Raw genomic sequence first — 24,496 nt, forward strand, 5'->3', positions numbered from 1 at the left:
AATTTCTCTTTGAACTTAACATTGTCCCTACGAGGAAAAGTTCTTTTGCATTATCTTTTGATGACTGTATATTATGTTATGGATTGGATGTACCATCATCCATTTAGCTAATCAAAATATTGTTAGACATTTTGGTAATTACCAACATTTTAATGTCAAAAGCAATGCTAGGTTGGATATTCTTGAGTATATGGTACTGCTTTGAGCACTTCTCCAGTTCTTTCCTCAGGATACGTTTTTGAATGTAGAAGCACTGCTTTAAAGTTTATGTACATTTTTAAGTCTTTTCACTCTATTTTGCTAAATTGACCTATAGAAAAGTTGCATGAATTTATATTGCCATTAGCAGTGCATAGTCGTCCCAATGCCACATCCCTGTTGCGATGTGGTATTTCTTCACCATTTTTTAAAGAAACAAACAAAATGGAAAAAGAAAAAAGAAGAAAAATGCATCTAGTTTATAAATTTTACTTTTTTATTTTTCCTCTGTGGTAGCATTTTTATGTTTTTATATGTTATATGTTTTAATATGCTTTATATGTATGTTCATCTTTTAAAAATTGATCTGTAAGAGTTCATGATAAAATAAAGATATCAAACCTCTGTCGTATATGTAGCAAATATTTTTCTCAGTTTTCCTGGTAATTTCTTGATATTTTTTTGAAAAGGAGTTTTGTCATGTGGTCTATCTTATTCTTTTCCACATATGAGCCAGCTACTGGTTAGCAGTTGCCTTTCATCTGGGGGAGGGTGCCCTCGAGTCCTAAGCCTAGAGGCTGAGAAATGCTGGTGATGTCTCCTTGATAGAGGCAACCTCAGCTGAGTATGTAAGGACTCCAGCAAGGCTTTCTTCACTGCTGCCTGGTTTGCTTCTAAAGCTTCTTGCTGTAGAATCCCCCTCTGGTGTGGCCAGTTGCCTAGTGATTTGAGATAGAAGCTGTCTTGAAACTCCTTGGGGTGTTTCCAAATCGCAAGGAGGCCACTAAGATATGGGGCCTTCCTCTTTGCTGCTGGTGACTTCTGAGCAAGCAGCCTGTATTTTCATAGTCTATAAAATGTCTCTTCAGAACTTGATGTGACTTTGGGTAGTGGGACCTTGGATTTTGTTCTCATTCGAAGCCCATGCATCCTTTAGTCAGCAGTACTTGAGTGGCACAGAATGCAAAGCCAGCTGTTTTCTTGGTGGGGATCATTATTAAAATACTTAGAATTCCTGCAGCGGTCTTGATACCAGACAGACAACGAAGCCCACACCAGAAGCAGAGATGGAAAAAGCCAGGTCCTTGTTTACATCCTTGAACCATTTAATCAACCATTCCCAAAGCTTCCCTAGGGAATTTGTATTACATAAAATAATACACTCCCTTATTGATTATGCTGGTTCTGTTACTTTTGGCCAAACCTCCCAGTGGATAGAAGAGTTATATTGCCAAAGCCCTATAAAGCCCCATAGCTGCTTAGTAGGCCCAGGTACAACATCTTAAAATGCACAGAACCACTGAGCTTTTGCACCTCTCTGAGTTGAAATTTCCTTTTTGCTCTCTTCTAGAGAGACTGTCCTCCCTCCTCTGCTGAGGTTTTCATTCCTGTTGGCTCCCACTCTTCTGGGAAAGACCAGAAATACCTCCCCCCTGTACATGTCTCCCCTTCAGCCTCCTGTGTGAGGGAAGGACGGCTCACTGCGGGGGGTGGAAGGGAAAGCTCACTAGTTAGGAGGGGGAGCACTAATGGAGAGGGCATCTCAGGAGCAGGGAGGATGGCTCACTAGTCGGGGAAGGGCTCATTACTGGGGAAGCAAAGAAGATTTCCAGCCAGGGAGGATTTGGAGAAGACAGGTCATGCTGAGTATGTTTGGTTTGCAGTATCTTTCTGTCTGGGAACTTTAAGCAGCCTGGTGTACTGCTCTTGGGGGAGACCGAGAAGCTCAGAGATTGTGGGCTTTGGGGTTGGCTGAATGGTTATTTAACCCAGTGGCGTTGTCTCTTTCCTTCTCTTTGCTCTATTATCCTTGGGATTGGCCTCATCCTCTGGCTGGTTTCAAGATGGCAGCATCAACTTGAGTAATGACATCCCAAGGAATGAGGGGGGCTCTTCCTGTGGCTTTCTCTCAGGAGAGAAGACGTTCCTGTCCCTCACTGTACCCCCATCTGCACATTCTATTCACGTCTTATTGGCCATCATTGTGTGTCAAGCTCATTTTGAGGAAACCATTGGCCACCGGGAATGGTGGACTCTTGGACCCTTTCAGTTCCCTCTCCAAGGCCCTGCCTGGGCACACAGCTGCGTGGGAGTAGAGCAGATATCTGAACAAAACGGCATTTCACCATGTTCCAGAACTTGATCTACGATGTTTTCAACAACCTCCTCAACCCCAACAATGAGGTTGTATTATCTCACTTTTACCGAGGAGTAGACTGTGCTTAGAGATTAAGATATTTTGATATTGTAAAATGAACCTTTTAAGAAAAATACCGTGGTAATAGACTTTGCAAGTGGGCAGCTCAGGGATATGATTTCCGGTTGGTGGGTGGAGTTCAGCCAAGTGCAATGTGATACCCTCCCACCTTTGATTGGGGCCAGCAGCTCCTCAGACACAGGCTCTCCTGGGATGCTCCTTTCCTCTCACCATAGAAAAACCACTGTCAGCAAAACCAGCCCTGCTCTTAATAATGGGAAAGCTTGCCGGGCATCAGACAAAGTTACACTGGAGGCCAAGGTCAGGCACAAACCTTTATAGATTCACATGTCTTCCCACCCCCGCCGCAGCCTACTTGGGGCCACCCAACAAATGATGCCCTGGAGCCTTGGCATGCAATTAAAAGTGAAGAAATGCTTAATCAAATCATGCCTCTTGCAGTGAGCTGGGCTGGAATGAGAAAGTTGTGCAGGACTGCCCACAATGGAAATTTACCAGGCCAAAGTGGACACCAAATACTCCCAGGTTGTTTTGAAATAGATACTGTCGTGTTCTGTAAAGTTCTGAGATCCCTTTCCAAATATTTAAAAATGTTTCCTTTAACTAGGATTGCTTTAGAAGCACACACACACACACACACACACACACACACACACACACACACACACACACACACACACACACACACACACTCCCCCTGCCCCAGAGGCTTATACTATGTGCATGGGAGAAACAGAAACCCACAGCAGACCTTCCATGCACACAAGTCTCTCTTCAAACTGGCCCAGACCTGTGTATCCCCTGTGTCATTTGTTGAGACAGTTCTCATTTAAAAAGTTTATTTACATTTTCCCTTCTCAAAAATGCCATGACTAACTTTCCATTCATTATCAAAATATTCTTTTGCCACTAATTTCCTTTCTTGGTTAAAATAAACAAAGCAGAGCAAATGCTGTTGGCATTGCATCTAGGATGCACTCTGCTGTAAACAAGAGAACATTTTCTGAACGGATCTTGAAGAGTCCTCCCCTGAGAATTTCCTGTGCAGCTCCTCTCTGTTTATTAACAACATTTGGCATGGAGGGCAGAGACTGAGAAGCCCAGGGCAAGGGGAAGCTCCTTGAGCATGCCAGGACCAAGGCCAGGCTTGTTTCTCAGGCCAGGCCCCTGCAGGTACAACCTAGACCCTCTGGTGGGCTACTGTGTGGCCTTGGGTGGCCATTTGACCTCTCTGGGCCTCAGTTTCCTCAGGTATAGCATGAAGCCCTTGGATCTTATGATCTCTAAGCCCCCTCCTGCACTGAAATTCTAGAATTCAAATCCAGCAATGTCTAAATGGAAAACAAAAAGGGCGGGAGGAGGATTCTTGAAAAAAAAAATCTTAGATTTTAGGATTCAGGAATATGTAGTGAAGGGCTCTATGTGTGAGCGAAACACTTCATTTTCAAAAGACAGAACACAGGAAAAGTAGGTCAGAAAACCAGTTCATCAAAGGCTTCCATTCTGACAACACAGCTGAGAGCTTGCCTTGATCCCCCAGAATATACCCTGCAAGTGGAGGGGAAGAAAGGGGGTGCATAACACCCCTCCTCCACTGCCCCGAGCCAGGTGAGAGTTCCCAGCCCTTTAGCTTCTCTTCTGGCCCACAGCCTAATTTGTATGACTGCCAGAGGGACTATGGGGCATTGGAGCAGACCAGCAGTCTTTTTTGCATTAGGCCCCCAGGCCTCCTAGAGAAATGGGGTGTGGCTGGGGTGGGGGATGGCTGTTCTGAGCAAAGAGAGGACCAAAGGTGTTAGGAGGGACTCACCTTAAAGTAAACCAGAGACAAAATGCTGCATCCTCCCGTGATCGATGTGGCCATTGATAGGGCACTGCCCATGTTTCTCCAGGCTCCTGAGGACCTGTTCTCCACAGCAGGGCTGAGGGCAGAAAGAGGGACTGCTGTTGACAAAGGTGTGATGAGCTTTCAAGGTTGGCCAAAAGGAGCCATCATCGTCTCTGCTGGGGACACTGCCCTGTCTGGAGCACCCTCAGGATGTGGCTATGTGGCTGAACTTTCTGCAGAGTCCTGATACACGTAAGGGCTTGCAATGCGATGGGATGGCAGCCCCGGCAGTGAGCCTCAGCTGCACAGGACCTAGGTCCTCCTGGGCATCTGGAAATGGGAAGGAAGTTGAGAGGCTGGAGGCTTGGATTTCCATGTTAGTACTAGGTGGAGGCTGGGTATGGAATGACACTGGGAGCCAGTATAGTGGCCACCTAAATCAGAGTGGCTTAGGGAAGTCAAGATGACCCTGACCACACTCTAACAGCCACCCTGCAGTTGTGGCTCCCAATTCAGGTCAGGAGACTTTGCTGCTGTGCCAGTTTCAAGATGAGGCTGATACAGGGCTTTCTTACATAAATTTAAATTGATTTAATTTAGAAGACTGTTCTCTATTTTGAGAGTATGTCCTCTCCAGTTTTGGAATTTAAAATGTCCTTTCTTTTATGAAATGATGGCAACAGGTGATAGGGCTAAAAAAATTTTTAACAAAATAAAAAGTTGACACATCTTACTGATCCCTGTGGCTGACTCTGCTAGTTTTCTCTCCAGTTTGGTTTCCCCTTCTCTCATACTAAGAGAAGTTTAAAGGGGCATGTGACACCCAGAATAAAGCTTCCAGTTCCCAGTCTTTCTTGGAGCTCAATGTGCCCATTTGTCCAAGTTCTGGTCGGTGGGAAGAAGAGAGACACGCAACTTCTGGGTTGTGTCCTCCAAGGAATGGGGCTGTCTGCTCCCTGCCACTTTATATCTTCCCAAAGGCTGGAATATAGACATGGTGGCAAGTTATCTTCGACTGTGCAGATAAAGCAACATCGTAGGGTTGGCAGTGCAGCGAGACAGAGGAGCCTGGGGTCCCAAACCACTGGGTCAGCCTGCGATGCTATGTCATATGAGAGAAATAACCATTGATATTTCACAGCTGGAGATCCAATGAGTCTGCATTTACATGTTATGTACAGAGTGGAAATAGAGGAGATGATCCAGGAACAGAGAGAGGGAGGAAAGAAGAGGGCCTAGGATATCTGTAGAGAACTCCAACATGTAATAGTTATGCAGAGGAGGGAGAGCCCAGGAGGGGCCTGAGGAAGGGAAGCCAGAGAAACAGGAAAGGAAACAGCATGAAGGAGCCACTGGGAGAGAGAATTTGAGGACAGAGGGAGTGTCAGCCGCTTCCACTGATGCCGAGGGTCCAGTAAGAGGAGGCCCCATGTGGCCATTCTCTTTAAAATGCAGGTGAGTGGTGACCTTATCAAGAATTGTTTCATTGATGTGGTGGAGTGAAAGCCAGTGGCGGTGGCGTGAGGAGTGAATGGGAGGAGAGAGAAAGATGGCTTTTTCTAGAAGTACGGCCATGAGGGAAAGAGTTAAGAGAGGGCAGGAGCTGGAGAGAGGTAGGGAGACTTCCTGTCCTGTCCTGTCCTGTCTTGTCCCACTCTGTCCTGTCTTGTCTTGTCCTGTCCCATCCTGTCCTGTCCTGTCTTGTCCTGTCCTGTCTTGTCCCACCCCATCCTGTCCTGTCCCATATTCTCTTCTCTCCCTTTTCCTTTCCTTTTTCTTTTTTCCTTTTCTAACTTTCAAAAAGATTGCAGAGTCTAGGGCACTTAAACACTGATTGGAAGAGTCGGAAGGGACAGGCTAGAGAGAGGCTAACTGATAGCGCCAGGCCCTGAGAAGGTGGGAGGCGTGAGGCGCAGAGGCCGTGTGTGGAGGACCTGGCCCTCGTCAGGAGGGTGGAGGGTTGGTGCAACTCAGGGATGTGTGTTGATAGATGTGGAGGTGGACGGTTGGTTCCCTTTTCTTAGGACAGGAGAAGGCAAGGTCATTCACAGAGCATGAACAAGGAGAGGCTGCAGACACGATGACCTTGGAGAAGGCTTGAAGTATAATCTGTGTGAAGTAGGAGCCTGCACTGACCAGAGGAACCCTCCATGGCTCTGATCGCAGGGCAGTCCTGGGGGCGTAGCCAAGGTGGGTGGCCATGCAGCTGTGTGATGTCCCTCCAGCAATGCCTTGCAGGCTGGTGGCCCACGTGGAGATAGATGCTGACATCCATCCAGGGCTGCAATTTTGCTACATGGGTGGGAGGTAAGGACAGAAGAGGAAGGGAATGTGTAGTATTTGGAAGAAAGTAATTAAAAGAGTGGACCATGGAATCTAAGCAGGATAAGATGGAAGGTGAAGAGCATGTAAGTGCTGGATGAGGAGTATCTGGAGGGGTTGCTGGACAGAAGGCCTCAGTGCGGATGGGACAGGTGCAGTGAGATTACGGGATTGAGAGTGAGGTTAGGACAGGAGGCTGTGGTCAGAGAATGGGGCACTTGGGTTTGAGATTTAGAAGTGGAGGAGCCCTGAGTCTTGGCCAGGTCCAGGCGGTGAGCATGGGAGTGGGGTGCCACAGTGGAGGGAGAGAGATGGCCACCGACGATAGGAGGGCAGGGACTGAGGGGCCAGCATCTTGGCTGGGCTATGCATGAGGATTCTGAGGCAGCAGCATGAGTGCGATGGACAGAGTCATGAGCCATTTGCTATATATTTGTTGGCTGAGCAAAGGTGCCCAAGAAAGTCCAGAAATGTCCTAGATGATGGCAAGGAAAAGACCTGAATGACCTCAGCTCTGTTTGAGTAGGTAATCTGCAGAGAAGTGGTCTGGAAGTGACACTATGGAGCCAAAAGACAGGAGTCCAACTTCTGGCCCCAAGGTCAAGAGCATAATAATGAATGGTTTCCACCTGAGAGGCCAGCAATGGAAGCAGCATCTTTGGGTCAGCCTGGGGGCAGTGTGGTCACTTCAACTTCTCTTGGTGAGCTTTTAAAATGCAGGTTCCACAGCCTAAGTGTCCACTGATGGACGGATGACTGGATAAGGAAAATGTGGTATATGTACACAATGGAATGCTACTTGGCCATAAAGAAGAATGAAATTCTGCCATTTGCAGCAACATGGATGAGCTTGGAGAAAATTATAAGTGAAATAAGCCAGGCACAGAAAGAGAAATACCTCATGTCTTCACTCATAAGTGGGTGCTAAGAAAGAAGGAAAGAAAGAAAGGAAGAAAGAAAGAAATACCACGTTCAATAATACATTGAACTTTCAGAAGGAGAGGACAGACCTATAGTTACTAGAGATGGGAAAGGGAAGGGGAGGGGAGTTAGGGAGAAATTGGGTAAGGGACATAAAGAATAATTACATCTGTAATAATGAATATGCTAATAATATTGATTTGATCATCACATATTGTACACAAATAATGATAGTCAACACTGTACCCCCAAAATATGTAAAATCAATGATGCTTCAATACTAAAAACAATTTTTTTCAGAGGGAAAAACTACTTAAACACTAAAAAAAAAAAAAAAAAAGAGGGTTCCAGGACCCCACCCAGTCTAATTAGATCTGAACAGTTTGGGAAAGTATCTGGGCACAGGACTGGCTCCACGGGCATTGGATCTGGGTGGGTGCACAGGGCCCCTCACTCAGAAGGGCCGCCATCGTGAAATTCTGATTGTTGACTAAGGAGCCCGGCATATCCATTCTGCACTGGGTCTCACAAATTAGGTAGTGGGCCTGTCTGAATAGCAGTATCTTTAAAAAAGAATCTCCTCAGGGGATTCTGATGTGTAGGCAGGGTTGAGAATCACAAAGGTAAGCCAAGACCTTGGAGGGAACGCTCAAAGAAATGGCTGAGGGTGGAGGGAGTTAGCTAGTCATGGAGCAGGAATTGAGAGAGCAGCGTAGGGGCTGACAGAATCAGGAGGACGAAGGCAGAAGGGCATGAGAGGGACGATAGACAGGCACAGAATTTCCACCCTAGGTTTACTCTTGGTTCTTTGGGGAAAGGTGAGTGCTTGAGCCTATCGAAATTCTGCCATGGCCTGAAAGGGAGACCAGAGGTGGGGTGTCAAGCTGGAGATCTTTTGCCTTGAGGTCTTCTGGGGAGTGCATGGATACAAAGGTGGGCTGGGCCGGTGGATAGGAGGGCGGGGCCTGCGTGGGTGGGGACAAGTGTGAACAACCTGAGCACATGGCTTTGGGCTGGTGTGCTGTGTGGCTGTGCTAGGTGCCGGGGCTGGGGTGGTTGGACGGGTCTCCAGGGCTCCTCTGAACTGAGAGACTCATGCTGTTTTGCCTGGAGGGCTAGAACTAGAGCTGCCATCACAAAGATGAAACATGGAGTGATGCCAGTCTCCAGTTTGGAGAGTTTGGAATGCTTGGGGAACCTTAGCAGGGACACGGCTATTCATGAGAATCTTGTCTTCTCCCGGGAGTTCAAGAGGAAAGTGCAGCACAAAGTAAACCGAGACAGGGCTCTGGGAAGTGAAGGCTCCCCAGAGAAATGAGCCACAAACACAGGCGCCACGGGGTCACTTGTCCATGAAATGTTGGTTGTTTTTCTAAACTACAAGAGATAAGAGGTGGTGAAATCTTCCCTCTACTTAAGCCCGTTAGTATAAATATTTCTTTCAAAATCAACCCAGACAAGGCTGGGCCTGAAGGAGAAGTCAGGTACACAGTCCTGTTGCTCCAACTCTGCAAGTGCAAGGCTGGACCAGGTGCCTTCCAGGTTCCCGAGGTGCCTCCAGGAAGGATGACTCCATAAGGGCAGAAGAGAAGGTGCTGGAGGGGAGTGTCATCGCTTGAGTTTGTAGCGATGATCAGGGGAGCAGCAAACACCGTAATCACTCCCTCATACTCAAGCGTGGCTAAGCAGCAGGAGGGATTGGAGAAGGTAGTCTGTCTTAGGACACTGAGCCAAATCGAAGCTCTCGCTATTTTAGGAGCAGAAGGGGCATCAGGGCAGCCACTCATCAGGGTACATTTTCATCCACCTTGACCTTGGAGGAGTCTAACCTGCTTCCTTCTGGCCTCTAGCCTCTCGTGGTCCAGGCTACTCTGTTCCAAAGGCATCTGTGGTTCCACCCCTACATTAAGCCCGAGTTAGCCCTGAATGTCCCTGGCAGGTGGCCACTGTCCACAAGGTGGAAGTTCCTCATCTGGGCTTCCATGTCTGACAGCAAGATTGGGCAGCCTCACAGGGGACACCCAGAGCATGCTGGAGCAGTAGACGTGATTTCCAGGCCACTTTGGATATTCTGCTCTCCACAGAAATGTACTAAAATTTTAGGTTCTTGACATACAAATGGCCACTAAACACATGAAAAGATGCTCAGCAACACTAATCATTAGGGAAATGAAAATAAAAAACACAATGAGATACCACCTCACACCCATCAGGACGGCACTGTCAACAACCCGGAAAATAACGAGTATTGACGAGCATGTGGAGGGAATCCTGTGAATTGTTGGTAGAAGGTAAAATTGTTCAGCCATTGTGGAAAACAGTTAAAAATAGAAAAAACTAAAAGTAGAATTACCATATGATCTAGCAATTCCGCTTCTGGGTATATGCCCCAAAGAATTGGGAACAGGGTCTCAAAGAGCTATTTGTACACCCATGTTCCCAGCAGCATATTCACGATAGCCAAGAGATGGAAGCAACTCAGGTGCTCATTGACAGATGAATGGATAAGCAAAATGTGGTCTGTGCACACAGTGGAGTGCTATTCAGCCTTAAAAGGAAGGATTCTCACATGTGCTACAACATGGATGGACCTTGAGCACATTAGGTGAAATAAGCCGGTCATTAAGACAAATACTGTACGATTCTACTTCTGTGAGGTGCCTGAGTAGTCAAAATCATAGAGACAGACAGTGGAATGGTGTTTGCCAGGGGAGAGGGGCGGGGAGTGGGGAGTTGGAATTTAATGGGTGTAGAGTTTCAGTTTTACAAGAGGAGAAGAGTTCTGCAGATGATGCCATTGATGGTTGCACAATGATGTGGATGTGCTTAACACTGCAAAACCGTACACTTAAAAACGGTTAAGGGTGAATTTTATTTATGTGCATTATAACACACACACAAAAATTGAAGAAAACATTTTTTAGATTCTCCTGGACCGTCAGAGCCTGACTGCTTTGAAGTCTGACTTTGAGTTTTCACTCGGCCAGGGATAAATGATCAGGAAATTCTGTCTTACTAGTTGTTTGGCCGGCAATTGGCAAGTGCGGTTCCCTTTGGTTCCCCATCTTATTACTGAAGTTTCTTTAAACCACCACTGGAGAGGATGGCTCACCCTCCCTGTGCTGGAGAAGCCTACACAGAGCGCCATGAAGGAGGTTCTGTCCACTCTCAACCTTGAGTTTGCAGTGTCACACACCTAAGTGTACGGTGTCAAAATGACTTGGGGGTCATGCTTCTCATCCAGCTGATTCATTCCTGTGCACGTGATTGATGGGTGTGAGGGGGTGGGGCTTACTGCTCACACCTCTGAGCACCCCACGGGGACAGCATTTGTGTCCCGAACTTCTCTATCCTCCCTGAAGTCCTTTCTTCATTCCTTGCCTGAGAACCTTCCCATAACCTCCTTCCTTTGGAACTCTTTGCGATTCTTGCTTTGCTTTCTCTTTCCTATCCGTTTCTGCTTTAGGGTCAGAGGACGATAGGGGGGCTTCAGATTAGGAAGATGGAGAGGGAAAGGGAGATAATCCAAAGGTCTAGACTCTGGAAGACAGTTGACTATTCCACTCCCCTCTCCCTAACCCTGGATTCTTTTATTCTTGCACTTCAAGGTTAATCTGCTAAGATTTGCAGAGCCTATGAGGCTGTACTTGCTAAAAGAATGTCCATCTCCTTGCCAACCTTCAAATACATGAAAAAGTCACCTTTGCTTGCACCTTTCCAGTATCTGAGTTTTTTTCCTTTCACTGCAATAGGTGGAGGAATCCACCCTGCCAAGTCCTTTCCTGGTGGAAATCTTTGTGACCTTGCAAAGTTGAGAGCCGTCTCCTTCCTCCTCCCCCGAGTGCATAGGTCAGTACTGTTGTGTGGTGTGCCTGTTCACGTGGGGAATTCCTCTCCAGCTCTGGGCCACCATAAGTCACCTGGCATGTCGGGCAACCCTTCCCGTTCCCCCTGTAGGCACCAGTGTTGGTCCCTCTGCCTCAGGAGTCCTTCCTCTAACTTGGTGACCTGCCCACTTCATCCCTAGGGCATCTCCTTGTCCAGAATGTCTCTGATGTCTCAACAGCATCTGCCTCTGGCTGAAGATCGTATATAGGGGCTCCGGTGCCTCCTGTTTTGGGGTGGCTGGTGTCCCACATGATCATAATGTTTTCAACATGTTGTGGCAAGTGTCAGTACTTCGTTTCTTGTTATGGCTGAATGATATTCCACTGTATGGATATACCACATTTTGTTTATCCATCCATTGATGGATATGTGGATTGTTTCACCTTTTGGCCATTGTGAATAGTGCTGTTATGAATATTCATGAACAAGCTTGTGTTTGAATATAAACCTTTCTGATTACGTACCCCACTTAGTAAAAGGTTAGAGGGAGCATATTCCCCATATGTTTGTTTATAAACTGTACATTATGTTAAGTATAAAACATATGTAAAATTGAAGCTAAAAGGAGAAACAGGATAAAATAAATAATGATTTGTGTCGTTAATTGTGACAGCTTTGTATCACCATTATTTAATAGTTGAGTTTGAATTTAAGGCTTATTGTTAACAGTAATGTTTCTAAATACACATTCGAAGTAGTCTTTTGGTGAATTTTGATTGCTTTTGGCCAGCTTCTTGTCGGATCTCATCGGCTCCCTGGCGTTTTTAAGGTGTAGTGTGGCTGGGAAGAAGCTCACTTGTCCCTTGTCCTAGTGCTCGGAGACAAGTCAGCTCAGCCTTTTCTTTTCATTCCTGAGCTGGCAGAGTCAGAATAATCTCCAGTCAGGACTTGTAGTGGTAATCCTAAATCTGCCCATTCTTTGTGTGAGAACTGATTAAATTACGGTGAGATGATCTAATCTATAAACCCACTTACCTGCTCCTAGTCACGCTGGCCAGGAGGGGCTTGCTCCTCCCTCTGAGGTGGGAGCTCCAGCACTCCCTCAAGCGGCTTCACATTCTGCATGTGAGGGACTAAGCGAGGGGACCCACCAGCAACTTTATATTAAATATTAGTGTATTAGCTTGCTAGGGCTGCCCTAACAAAGTGCCACAGACTGAGTGACTTAAACAACAGAAATTGTTTATGTCACATTTCTGGAGACCAGAATTCTGAGATCATGGTGTCATCAGGGCGGGCTCCTTCTGTGGGCTGTGAGGGACTTGTTCCAGGCCTCTTGCTAGCTTCCGGTGGTTGCTGGCAGTCTTTCATCTTCCTTGGCTTGTGGATGCATCACCCCAGTCTCTGTCTTCGTCTTCACATGACATTCTCCCTGTGTGTGTGAGTGTGCGTGTATGTGTGGTCCAAATTTTCCCATTTATAAGGATATCAGTCATACTGGATCAAGCCCCCCTAATGACCTCATTTTTAACTTGATCACCTCTGTAAAGACCCTATTTCCAAATAAGGTCACATTCTGAGGTACTGGGGGTTGGGATTCTGACATATCTTTTTTGAGGGGGACACCATTCAACCCATAATAATCAGTAAAGCTCATTTTTCTTACTTTTCAGACAAATAGAAATAGATAAATAAATAGAAATAGAAGTTCTAGTGGCTTCTTCCAGCATCCCAGTGGATAAGGATCTAGCATACGGTGGGGTGAGACCACTGCTTCTGGTTCTGTCCCTCTTTTTTCTGTCATGACCATTCACACCCAGTTCTTGCTGGGGGCAGGGCGGGTGTGGGGTCTGGAGAAGATAGGGCCTCCAGGAGCTCCAGCTGGTGGACTTCTGCTCTCAGGATGGCTGAGTGGGCCACTGGCCAGCCCCTCCCCTTTGTTCCAAACTCAGAAATAATAGTAGATGCATAGTTTTAAGTAAAGACATAACTGTACTCAAAAGCAAGAAGGGGGAAAAGTCTGGAGGTTCTTCAAAAAGTTAAACACAGAAATACCATATGACTCAGCTCTTTCATTCTTAGGTATATCCTCAAATAACTGAAAATGTATTCATACAAAAACTTATACATGGATATTCAAAATAGCACTATTCACAATAACCAAAAAGTGATACAGTCCAAATGTCCATCAATCGATGGGTAAACATAATGTGGTATATCCATACAGTGGAATATCATTCAGCCGTAACAAGAAATGAAGTACTGACACATGCCACAACATAGATGAACCTTGAAAACATTATGCTAAGTGAAAGAAGCCAGACACAAATCATGCATTATATGATTTCATTATATGAAATGTTCAGAACAGGTCAGTCCCGAGACAGAAAGCCAATTGGTGGTTGCCAGGAGCTGGAGGGAGGGAAAATGGGAATTGACTGCTTACTGGGATAGGGTTTTTCTTTTTGGGAGATGAAGATGTTTTGGAACTAGATATAGGTGGGGTTGCACGACATTGTGAGTGTACTAAATGCATGCCACTGAATTGTATACTTTAAAATTATTAATTTTACATTACATGGATTTTACCTCAATTAAAAAATAGAGCAAGAAGGGGAAGTCTTGGGGAATCAGAGAGAGTGAGGACTCGTAACAATTAATGGTTCGATACAGCACTCTGGACACTGCTGTAATGGGGACCCTGGCTCCGAGTTGGTGCCATCCAGTGTAACAAAGGCCCTGCAACCAGCCTGGGCAGCCTCCACCAAGTTGACCACGTGGAAATCCTAGCAACAACATGATTTTTTTTTTTTCAATCAAATGGCTTGGCGCTGTCTATTGTTTAGAACTCTAAGGCAATGTCAATATATTAGTAACCACAGTTTACAAGACCCCTTCACGTCTTCCCTCTCTCACCCCCAAACTTTCAAATCTTGTATTTTACATTCCTCCTGTTTTCTTTGGAATGCAGTCAATTGACTTGGAATGAGTATAATCTCTGGTGGAGAATAACATGCTTACTGGGTAAATAGTTCCTTCTCAAAAGAGCTGCAAAAAGCAGATTATGTGCAAATTCAGAGAATGCTTTTCAGTGCCAAGCTCTGTTGGATTTGAAAGGTCCTGTCAAGTTTCAGATTCACAGCTTGACATTTATATGGTTATTTATGTGACTTATTAACTGTGGTGTGTTTGTGGCAATCTAATTATGTCTGCCCTTCTGGCTTGTCTTGTGAACGGCAAGAAGAGATTGCTTTGTGACAAGAGCTCACCCTGGGATGTTCTTACACACATCTGGGGAAGGATGGGGGTCGCAAGGGCTAATTTGTCATGTATTCATTTTGCTCTGTGATGTTCTTGAAGCTTTCACCCCAAGGACACTGGTTGCTGGGCATTTCTGCTGTTCTGGGTCCAGGAAGAGGAGGAAGATCTTCCCTTGGAAGCCCAGAAAGCTGCTCCAAGTGCAGGCTTGAATAGCCTTTGTTTCTAGGAGATTCTGAGGCACATCCTGGATTACTTTAAGGTGGTTTGGAGAGCTGGCCTGAGTGGAGAATTGTGAAGAGCCAGTCTCCTGTTTTTGGAGAAATTTGCTCTAATTTTTGACTTTCTGACATTAGAAAAAGATCTTGAGCTATGCTTTTGAGCTTTGTGCCTGCAGTGCAAAGGAATGCTCTGTTCTGAGGAGACTGTCTCTCTATGGGACCTGGAATGAAAATGAACTCGCATTCCGAGGCTTCTGGTTACAACGTTCACCTCCCTCCACCTTCCCCATCTTCCCTACCCTGGGGAGCTGTAGAGTAAAATGGGTCATGAATGGTGGGCTTGGTAGGACAGCAGAGAGGCCAGGGCAACAGAAGAGAAGCAAAGAGTTTTGGGTTCCTGGCTCAGAACCAAACCTACTGAGCTCCTCTAGCTCCAGGTGAAGTTCTTACGAGGGGACTGAATCTTGACACATCCTAGGAGAACCAGAAATAATAAGAAAAGCATGTCAGAAAATAAATACTGCACTGAGCTGCAAGTCACTCCACAGAAGATGCCCTTTGCCCTTATTGGTGGTTGGGAATGGCTTGTCTTATACGCATGTGGTCACCCCATGTGACACTACCTCCATCGTGCCCCTCCATGGCCTTCATAACAGCTCAGTGCTTCAGGGATGGGAAATTTACTAATATTTTGGAATTTGGTCACATTTTGCCACCTTCATGGAAAGTGACCGGTCCTGCAAGTTTATAAAATCTAATGAGGGGCTTACTAACACTCTCTCTTCCCCAAACCATCTTCAGTTCTTGCTTTCCTTAAGTTACAGTGCCATTTGCCACAGATCTGTTGCTTTGCAGCTGGATGAGAGTTTTAGCCCAGGCTGCTTGAATCAGTGACTGCCTGTCTATCTGGGGTCTCTGAGACTTCAGACGCTCATGGCCCTTGGCATTCTGTCAGGCAAAGAGTTTCTGAAAAGGACAAAGGTGAAACCAAAGTCAAGCAAATGCCCACACGGATATGTCCAACTGATTTCTTACAAAAGTGCAAAAGCGATTCAGTTGAGGAAAGATGGCCTTTCAACAAATGGTGCTGGAGCAATTGATACCCATCAGCAAATGAATGAATCTCGACCTCAACCTCACACACCGTGCAAAAATTAACCCAAAATGGATCATGAACTTAAATTTAAAATGTAAAAATTGAAATATAAAACTTTCAGAAAAAAATAGGAGAAAATCATAGGGACCAAGGGTTCAATGATGAGTTCCTGGACTTTTTACCAAAGCATGATTTAAAAAAGGAAAAATTAATAAATTTTACCTTCTTAAAATTAAAACTTTTGCTTTGAGAAAGACCCTAGGAAGAAAATTAAAAGACAAGTTACCACCTGGAAGAAACTATTTGTGAATCACATATTCAACAAAGGGTTTGTACCTAGAATATATAAAGAATTCTCAAAATTTAATAGTAAAAAAAAAAATCCCAAACAATCCAATTAGAAAATTGGGCAAAGATATGAACAGCCATTTCACTGAAGAAAATATGCAGAAGGCACATGAAAAGATGTTCAACACCATTAGCCATTAGGGAAATACAAACTAAAACCAGGATGAGATGTCACTAGACACCTATCAGAATGGCTAAAATAAAGACTAGTGATAATAGCAGGTGCGGGCAGTGCTGCGGAGAAGCTGGCTCGCTCACACACTGTGGATGAGAATGGAAAACGGTAGAGCTCCTCTGGAAGACAGTATGACAGTTTCTTCCAAAACTAAGCATGTGCTTATCATACAACCCAGCATTTACACTCCTGAACATTGACCCCAGAGCAGTGAGTAGGCACAGCATAGAGGAGTAAAACTACTCTATGTATTACTATAATAGTGGACATGTGTCATTATACATTTGTGCGAACCCACAGAGTGTGCAACACCAAGCCTGAACCCTGATGTTAACTACGGGCTGCGGGTGATAATGATGTGACACTGTAGGTTCACCGATTGTAGCAAATGCACCACTCCGGTGGGGCTGTTGATAGTGGGGGAAGTTATGCGTGTGCAGGGCCAGTGGGTATATAGGATTTATTGTATTTTCCACTCAATTTTGCTTTGAAACTAAAACTGCCCTAAAAAAGACAGTCTATTTAAAAAATAATGTTAGCACACATTCATTACTATGTTCACACAATTCAAGGTGCTTTTAAGAACATTTTCTCTTTTAAGCCTCACGACCATCCTCTGGGGTGGGTGGAAGGTGGGGTGTAAAATGACAGTAAGTGCTGTGTGCAGAGTACACATTGCAAAGGCCTGGTGGTAAGAAGTGAGCTCCACGTCTTCTCCCACACTTGCCACAGCCTGCGGGAAGCGACCATGTGATCAGGGACACACCCTTCCTCCAAGGGTAGGGATGGGGTGAGGGTAGGGATTGGGCTCACCAGTAGAATGAGTGAAGGTGTTGAGGCTCTTAGACGAGCCAGATGGAAGCAGGGAAGAGAGGTGTGTGGTCCAGGAGAGCGAGGACAAGCGTGGAGAAGTGACCGGGACCGGCTGGCATTCTCTTCTGGTCATTAGATGCCACAGCTTAGCATATCAGCAGGACTCTACTGTGTGGACAGAGGAAAGCAGAAAAGGAGGGCAGAAACGAAGTCCAATAAAGCACATTTTGAATCTCAAAGGAACAGGTAGGAGTCTGAAACCTGAAAGGGATCCAGTAATTAATCCAAAGGGTTGATTTACTTTGGGAGTTTATATATAGACAGAGAACAAGAGAGAACATGGTGAGAAGGATTTTTCTTGGCATCATGACTTCTAGGGACAGAAGCCTGCTGACTTCCTTTATTTATGCCTTCTTGAATTACTTATCTCTTTTCCCAGCACTTGTTTTGGGCACAGCGTTGGGTACACAGGTGTTCCTGCCGCCAGCCTTGCAGAGAAAGCTGTCTCCCTCTTGTGGTCTTCTTCAGGAATCACTTGGCCCCCCTGGCCTAGGAGAGAGAGCCTGGGACCTTCAGGGCCTTTGGCAGGCCAGCTCAGTGCTTCCAGATATGAGGCTGCCTTTGGGAAAGAAGCACATCTTGGGTATTTTAGACCAAAAGGAATTCACAGGACATCTGAAAACTGGAGGAAGTAAAGGAGAAGAAAATGAAACAATTGTACACGGGGCAGAAGATTCCAGAACCTCCCAGGGACTTACTACGTGCCACCACCTTGGTAAAAGGAGGAGCAAAATGTTTGGAAACAACCATGGAAGAAGTGCTTTGTCCTCTGGGACCTCTCTTTGTGAGTAGCCCATGAATCCCGACACCTGAGATGACCAGGGACACATTCTCTTCATGCAGTGCAGCAGCAGATTCCTACTCTTTTGCAGACTGTGATGATGTTTCTTTATGGAGACAATCACAATGATTTGAGAGAAAGCAATGGCATTAAAAATATCTGTGGTTATGTAATTCCTCCTATCAGGACTGAAGTCTTGGAGTTCCGTGACATCCATTGAGGTGGTTTGGTTAGCAGAGGCATTGACTTGGGGCCATGTGGCACAGGCAGCCAAGGGCCCAGCACTCCTGCCTCCTTGGGGAGCCTGGTCTATGGCCGACCTCACTCTTACCAGTGACCAAATCAGAGGTTAAAGAAGGAAAGAAAATGCTGGTGCTTGGCAGGGGGAGAGGAAGGTTGTTTGCCCTAGGAGCAGCCCTGTTTAAAGCTTGAGGAAGTTGTATTAGCTGGCCCTAGGGAGCAAGCCCCCTGACCTCCAGGGCTGAGGGGCTGCCCCTTTTGGTGACCCACTGCTTTTGGGTGGCCTTCAATTTCTGTGATATAATGTCCTGTGGCCTGTCTTTCTTCCCTGCTGATAGTGAACTCCTGGAGAGCAGGTCAGGTCTCCTTCACTGGGTTCTCATCAGTGAAATACAGCTGTGCAAGATCAGCTCAGCTCTGTGGCCCTTGTTGTCATGGTTGAAACCCAAGAGGGTTGGTGAACTTCATTAAAATCAGAGACTCTCATCTGTCTTTGTACCCACTGCCTTTAATCCCAAACTAAGATGTTTTCAAAGTCCTGACACTATTTTTTAAATATCTGATTTCATTTTATTTTGGACATTTTCAAGCCTACAGAAAAGTTGCAAGAATAGTGCAATGGACATCTGGCTGCCCTTGATCTCCATTTACCAGTGGTTAACATTGCCACGTGTGCTTCTAGCTCTCCCTATATGAATACTTATTGTTGTCATTATTTACTGAGTTCTTTGAGAATAAGTTGCAGACACGATGACCCTTCATCCCGTAAATCTTAAGAGTAAGGACACTCGCTTTTATAATCACGACTAGTAAATTCACAAAATTTAGCACTGCCACAATACTAATATGTAATATGCGGTCCATATTCAAATTTCACCAATGCCCCCAAAATGTCTTTTATACTGACTTTCTTTTCTGATCCCAAGTAAAAACCTTTTATCCATTGTTAAAAAGGTGAGTCTGGCTACTGGCTACACACACACACACACACACACACACACACACACACACACAGATTTAAGTTTCATTGCCTGGCATGCTTCCTGTTACACACACACACACACACACACACACACACACACACAGATTTAAGTTTCATTGCCTGGCATGCTTCCTGTAAGAGGATTTTTTGTTTTGGGGTGGCAAACTGCCTCCTCTGCTGCTGGGGTCTTCTAACCACTCTCCAGGACTCATTCTTCCACGTACTGGGGAAGTGGCTAGGGGGTCTGCCCAATCTCGTGGGGTGGGGGGAAGGGAGGATGGATTCAAATGGGCTATGAAGCCCGGCCAGTCTTCCTGCAGGGCTCTCCTGCTCTTGGATTCCCAGGGGGCAGCAGGAGCTTTTGCTTTTGACTTACCACCTCCCACTGATAGGATCAGAAAATGCAGAGCTCACAGAGACCACAGAGGTCACTGCTGCTGCACCTGCCTCCTCAGTTGACAGAGGAGAAAGCTGGAGTTCAGGGAGCTGAAGTGACCGTGCCAAGCTCACTTGGCCAGCGCATGGAATGGGGCTCAGACTGCCATTTTTTCAGGCTGTCCAGCTGTTTCACAGACACCCGAGTCTGGGGTGCAGGAAACAAAGGGACGAAAGCAACAATGTATACCCTGGAGACAATGAGAACCAGTGCTAGTGACTGCTTCTCAAAAGATGAAGAAAAGATGAAAAGCAAGGCTTTAGGTGCAACATAGACCCCGTGACGTATGGCTGCTTGGGAGTTGCATCAGGCAAGGAGGTGAGGGCCACGCGAGGTGGTTTCCAAGGTCGTGGTGTCTTCACGGCGGGCCAAGTGCCGAGAGGCTGCCTGTGCTCCTGTCTGCCCAGCTCTTGACTGCGCTGGGTCTGGGTGTTCTATTCTGCTTGGCTTTCTCCCTGGGACTGGAGTCTGCGGGAGAGATTTGCCATAATCTGCTCTTCTTGCTTTCGAAGTCACCAAGGGACGCAGACAGGAGACACATGCTCAGCATGAATGAGAAATAACATTTAAAACCATCCTTTCGTTGTAATCACTGTTACTTCCTACAGTGTGGATTTTACAGGACTAAATAATGGGACAAAAGTCATAAGCTAACCAAATAGGAACTTCCTGCCCAGAATCCCTCTGCAGCAGGTTTTGGGGTTGGAGTCAGTTGCCTGATTTATGAGGATCCCGTCCCCTGGGAATGCAGAGCCATGAGCCAGAGTGAGGGGGCTTCGTTCCTCCTGAAGACGGCCTGGAGTGGAGACCGTCCAAGCTGCAGCTGTTTTGCAGATGAAGAGACATACACACAAAGCAAACTATTGTGTTCCTGCTGCTTCTGTGGCCTAGGATGGCCTGAGCAAAGCTGTGGTGGCTGAGCATTAACATGCTGTGGACGAAACTTGGCCGTCTTTGGAAAAATCGTTTTCTTTCTGAAAAACGCTTGAACACCATATTCAGAAGTCCATGACTACTGAGAAGAAACTGACTCTCCAAGGCTTGTATAACTCATTTTATGGTTTACATGTTCTTTTACAGTTACAGTTTCACCCAAGACATCACGTTTGGGCTCAGAGGGATTGAAAGACCTGCTGGAGCCAGGACCTAAATTCAGGCAAAAAAAAGAATCCCAAGATTACTCCCTTCTGCATCCCATCTTGTTTCTAAGCCTCTGTGTACCTCTGAGCCTCTCCTGTCTCTTGGGTACCACAGAAGGACCACTTCTCAGGAGAGACTGTGTGAAGATGGAGAGCTGAAGAGCATCCCCTCAAGGGGAGTTCTTTAAAGATGTTGAAACGATGTTAGAGAAAAAAATGCAAACAAACAAAGACAAAACCCTCTCAAAACCACATTTTTTCTCTAGCTATAAATTGGGGACAATAATATTATGCTTCATTTTGAGACATAATGAAGACTAATTTTTATGAAGATTAATTACTTAGTTAATTAACTAACAATATATATATGGCAGAATGACTTCCATGTGTCCAGTATTATTCTAGGTACTAATGGTAGAGAGCAACACCCAGAAAATTGCTACCCACATGGGGCTTATCTCTAATTAAAAAGATCTGCTTAAGGTCTATATGCTTATAATTAGTGTGCAGGGGTGGGTTACTTTTTTCACTGAATTTTATGTCATATATACTGTTCCATGGATTTTTGTAATTTAGATATTAAATATTTTCATTGCCATAGTTTGCTTAACATTACCTGACTGTTGGGCATTTTGATTTTTCCAATTTTTGGCCATTATGAATAGGGCTGATGTAAACAATTCTCTATAATTAATTGTCAACAATTCTTTTGAATTATTTCCATAAAACAAATTCCTAGAAGGGAATTGTTGCGTTAAAGGGTGTGAATATTTTTGACTCTTCTTAGGTAATACCAGATCATGCTCCAGAAATGTTGTATCAAATTATACGCAAGTATAGCTATCAAGAATGTGCTTTTTAAATCCCTAGCACTCTTAGAATTGGATTTTTATCATTTGATTCCTTTTTGCTAATTTGATAGGTACAAAATGCTATTTCATAGCTGACTTGAATTTTATAAAGCTGAACATTTTTCTTTCATGTCATATATATAAATCTAGTTAGGCTGGGTTAAGATGTGGAAACAGCATCTCAAAAATCTTAGTGACTTATAGCAACAGAGGTTTATTTCTTTCTCATGCTAGATTTCCACTGTGGGTTGACCTGTTACCTTCCTTCTCCTATCTTCCTTCTAGGAGCCAGGCTGGTGGAATAGCCACCATCTGAAATGCTGTTGGTCTCTGAGACAGTAGACAAGAGAGAACAGCAAATCATGTGCAGGTTATTAAATCCCCTGGCTGGAAGTTACCCATGTTACTTTTCTGCCATTCCACTGGCCAAAGCAAGTCGCATGGCCATACCCTACTACAAGTGCAAGGGACCTGCACTTCTGTCATGGGTCCAAGAGAAGATCCAGGAAAATCCAGAAGGTAGAACTAATGGCTATTACATCATGGCTGATTATTTGTGATTTTTCTTTTATAAATGGACTACTTATTCTTTGATTATCTATTGGTATGCACTGATTCTGAGAGAAGAGAAAAAGGAGTCTCATGTTCTTTACTTGATGGTCCTCTCTGGGAATGTCAAACTCTCATGTCATGACCCCACAGAACTCTGCTGTGGTCTTCCCTCTCCTTCTTCCAACTCAAAATCAGCATCAACTGAGAGTGTTTTTTACTTTGTCTTCACTTTTCTTTTTCACTAAGTCAGAACGACAGCCTTGAAAAGTATCCAGTCATCTTCTCCTGATTCTCAATGGGGCATTGTCCTCTCAGCTTTTGCCTGCAGCTTCCAGACTAATTGGTGTGAAGCCGGAGGAGTCATTTTGAGTCAAAGTGTCAATGAATCCAAGTAGTGATTATAGGATAGTGAGTTACTTGTTCCCTTTCAAAGGCGAGCCAGTTTGGCTTCATTTCTGGTTAACTGGTGCTTCCTTCAGTGCCACCCGTGTAAAGGAGAGTGTTATTAAAAACAGTTGAAACGCACTTGTGCTCCATTTTAACAACCATCTGGTACAATTTTCATTATCTGCCTGAGAGTGTGTATTTGTTTTAGGTAAATGCAGATCTAATTTACCTTTCAATATAAATCTGATAACTCTAATGAGCTGACTCCTCTCTTTCTCATCTGATCTAGCTCTGTATGTATAAACTAATTAGGAAAAAAATAGTTTGATTAGGTAAAGATGTGATTTTCATCTGGAAGAGCACCTTCAGGAAGCTGTCCTTAATAGAGATCACCCATATTGGTTGGAATAGCCCTCACATACAGGAAGGGGGTGAGTCGGTTCTAGAGAACAATGTGTGTGTGTGAGTGCACCTGTGTCTGGGAGACTGCACAGACACTGGCCACAAAGAAGCTGAGAAATCTACTCCACTCCTGCTCTGGAGGGGCAGGTCCCTTGGGCACACCTCTTGCAATCAAATGCTGGAAAATGCCTGCTTGGGCCAGTGGGCTTGAGGGGGGACAAAGCTCTCTTCCACTCGCTCCCAGGGTGAGCTGGGAGATCATAACAAACGAACAAACCAACCCTTTCTGTCTCACCTCACCCAGTGTTTCTTAGTCCTGGCTACACATTGTAATCACGAGGGAAGCTTTGAAAAACACAGACATCGAGGCCCTATCTCCTAGAGATTCTCATTCAATTGGTCTGAGATGAAGCCTGGGCTTCTGCATTTTTTTCGTGTGTGCAAAGTTGAAATCCAATGAGGTGCAAGTGCTTCATGCCCCTGCTTGTGCCCAGTGGATAAAAATACCTGTTCACCATCAAATATCAAACATGCTTAGGCTATTTGTTTTCTCATGCTTAAGGGAGTCAGTTATTTTAAGACTTTCTTCTAAGATCTATGTAGTGGTTTGAATGGTGGTCCCTGAAAAGATATGTCTATGTCCTGGATCCTTTGAATGGGACCATATTTGGAAAAAGGTCTTCGTGAATATAATTAAGTAAAGGCAAGCAACTTGAGATGAGATTACCTGGATGGGACTTAAATCCGATGACAAGTGCTCTTATAAGAGATAGAAAAAGAAGACACAGACACAGGGAAGAGGGAATGGCCCTTTGGAGACTGAGGCAGAGACTGGAGTGATGGGGCCACAAGCCAAGGAATGCCCGCAGCCACCAGAAGCTGGAAGAGGCAGGGAGTTTCCTCTCCTAGAACCCCTGGAGGCAGCATAGCCCTGCTGCCACCTTGATTGCTGACTTCTGCCCTCCAGAATCATGGGAAAATAAATTTCTGTTGTTTTTAAACCACCCAGCTTTCGGTAATTCATTATGACAGCCACAGGAAACTAAATACATCCTATTAAACTCCCTCTCCTTTCTTCACCCTTTCTTTGGCTCTTTTCCAGGTGTCTTGGCTATTTTTCCAGAATAAAGTTTATGTTTTTTTCTGATTTCTGCACACCCTCTCTTGCCTGATGCAAGCTGGCACCAAAATCTGTTCTGTATATACCAGCAGCTGATGCAAACCCATGGCTGTGGGCCCTATTTTAGACCCTATCTAAGACTCTGGCTGTTTTCTTGCTCATTTTGCCATTCTTCTTGGAGCGGTGTACTTTTTTACCTTTTATTTTTATTTTTTTGGCAGCTGGCTGGTACAGGGATCTGAAACCTCAGCCCTGGTGCTTAGTGTTATCAGCAGTGTTAACCAAGTGAACTAACCAGCCAGTCCTGAGTGATTTACTTT

The 24,496-nt window shown here is 45.2% G+C and overlaps 1 long non-coding RNA gene across 1 annotated transcript in view; it reads left to right on the top strand.

Annotated features, from left to right (window-relative positions):
- Positions 1-24,496, top strand: part of LOC134361898 (uncharacterized) — a 118,631-nt gene that overhangs the window by 52,147 nt on the left and 41,988 nt on the right. The window lies entirely within an intron of this gene.

This window comes from Cynocephalus volans, chromosome 1 (genome assembly GCF_027409185.1).
Source record: "Cynocephalus volans isolate mCynVol1 chromosome 1, mCynVol1.pri, whole genome shotgun sequence".
NCBI classification, from domain to species: domain Eukaryota; kingdom Metazoa; phylum Chordata; class Mammalia; order Dermoptera; family Cynocephalidae; genus Cynocephalus; species Cynocephalus volans.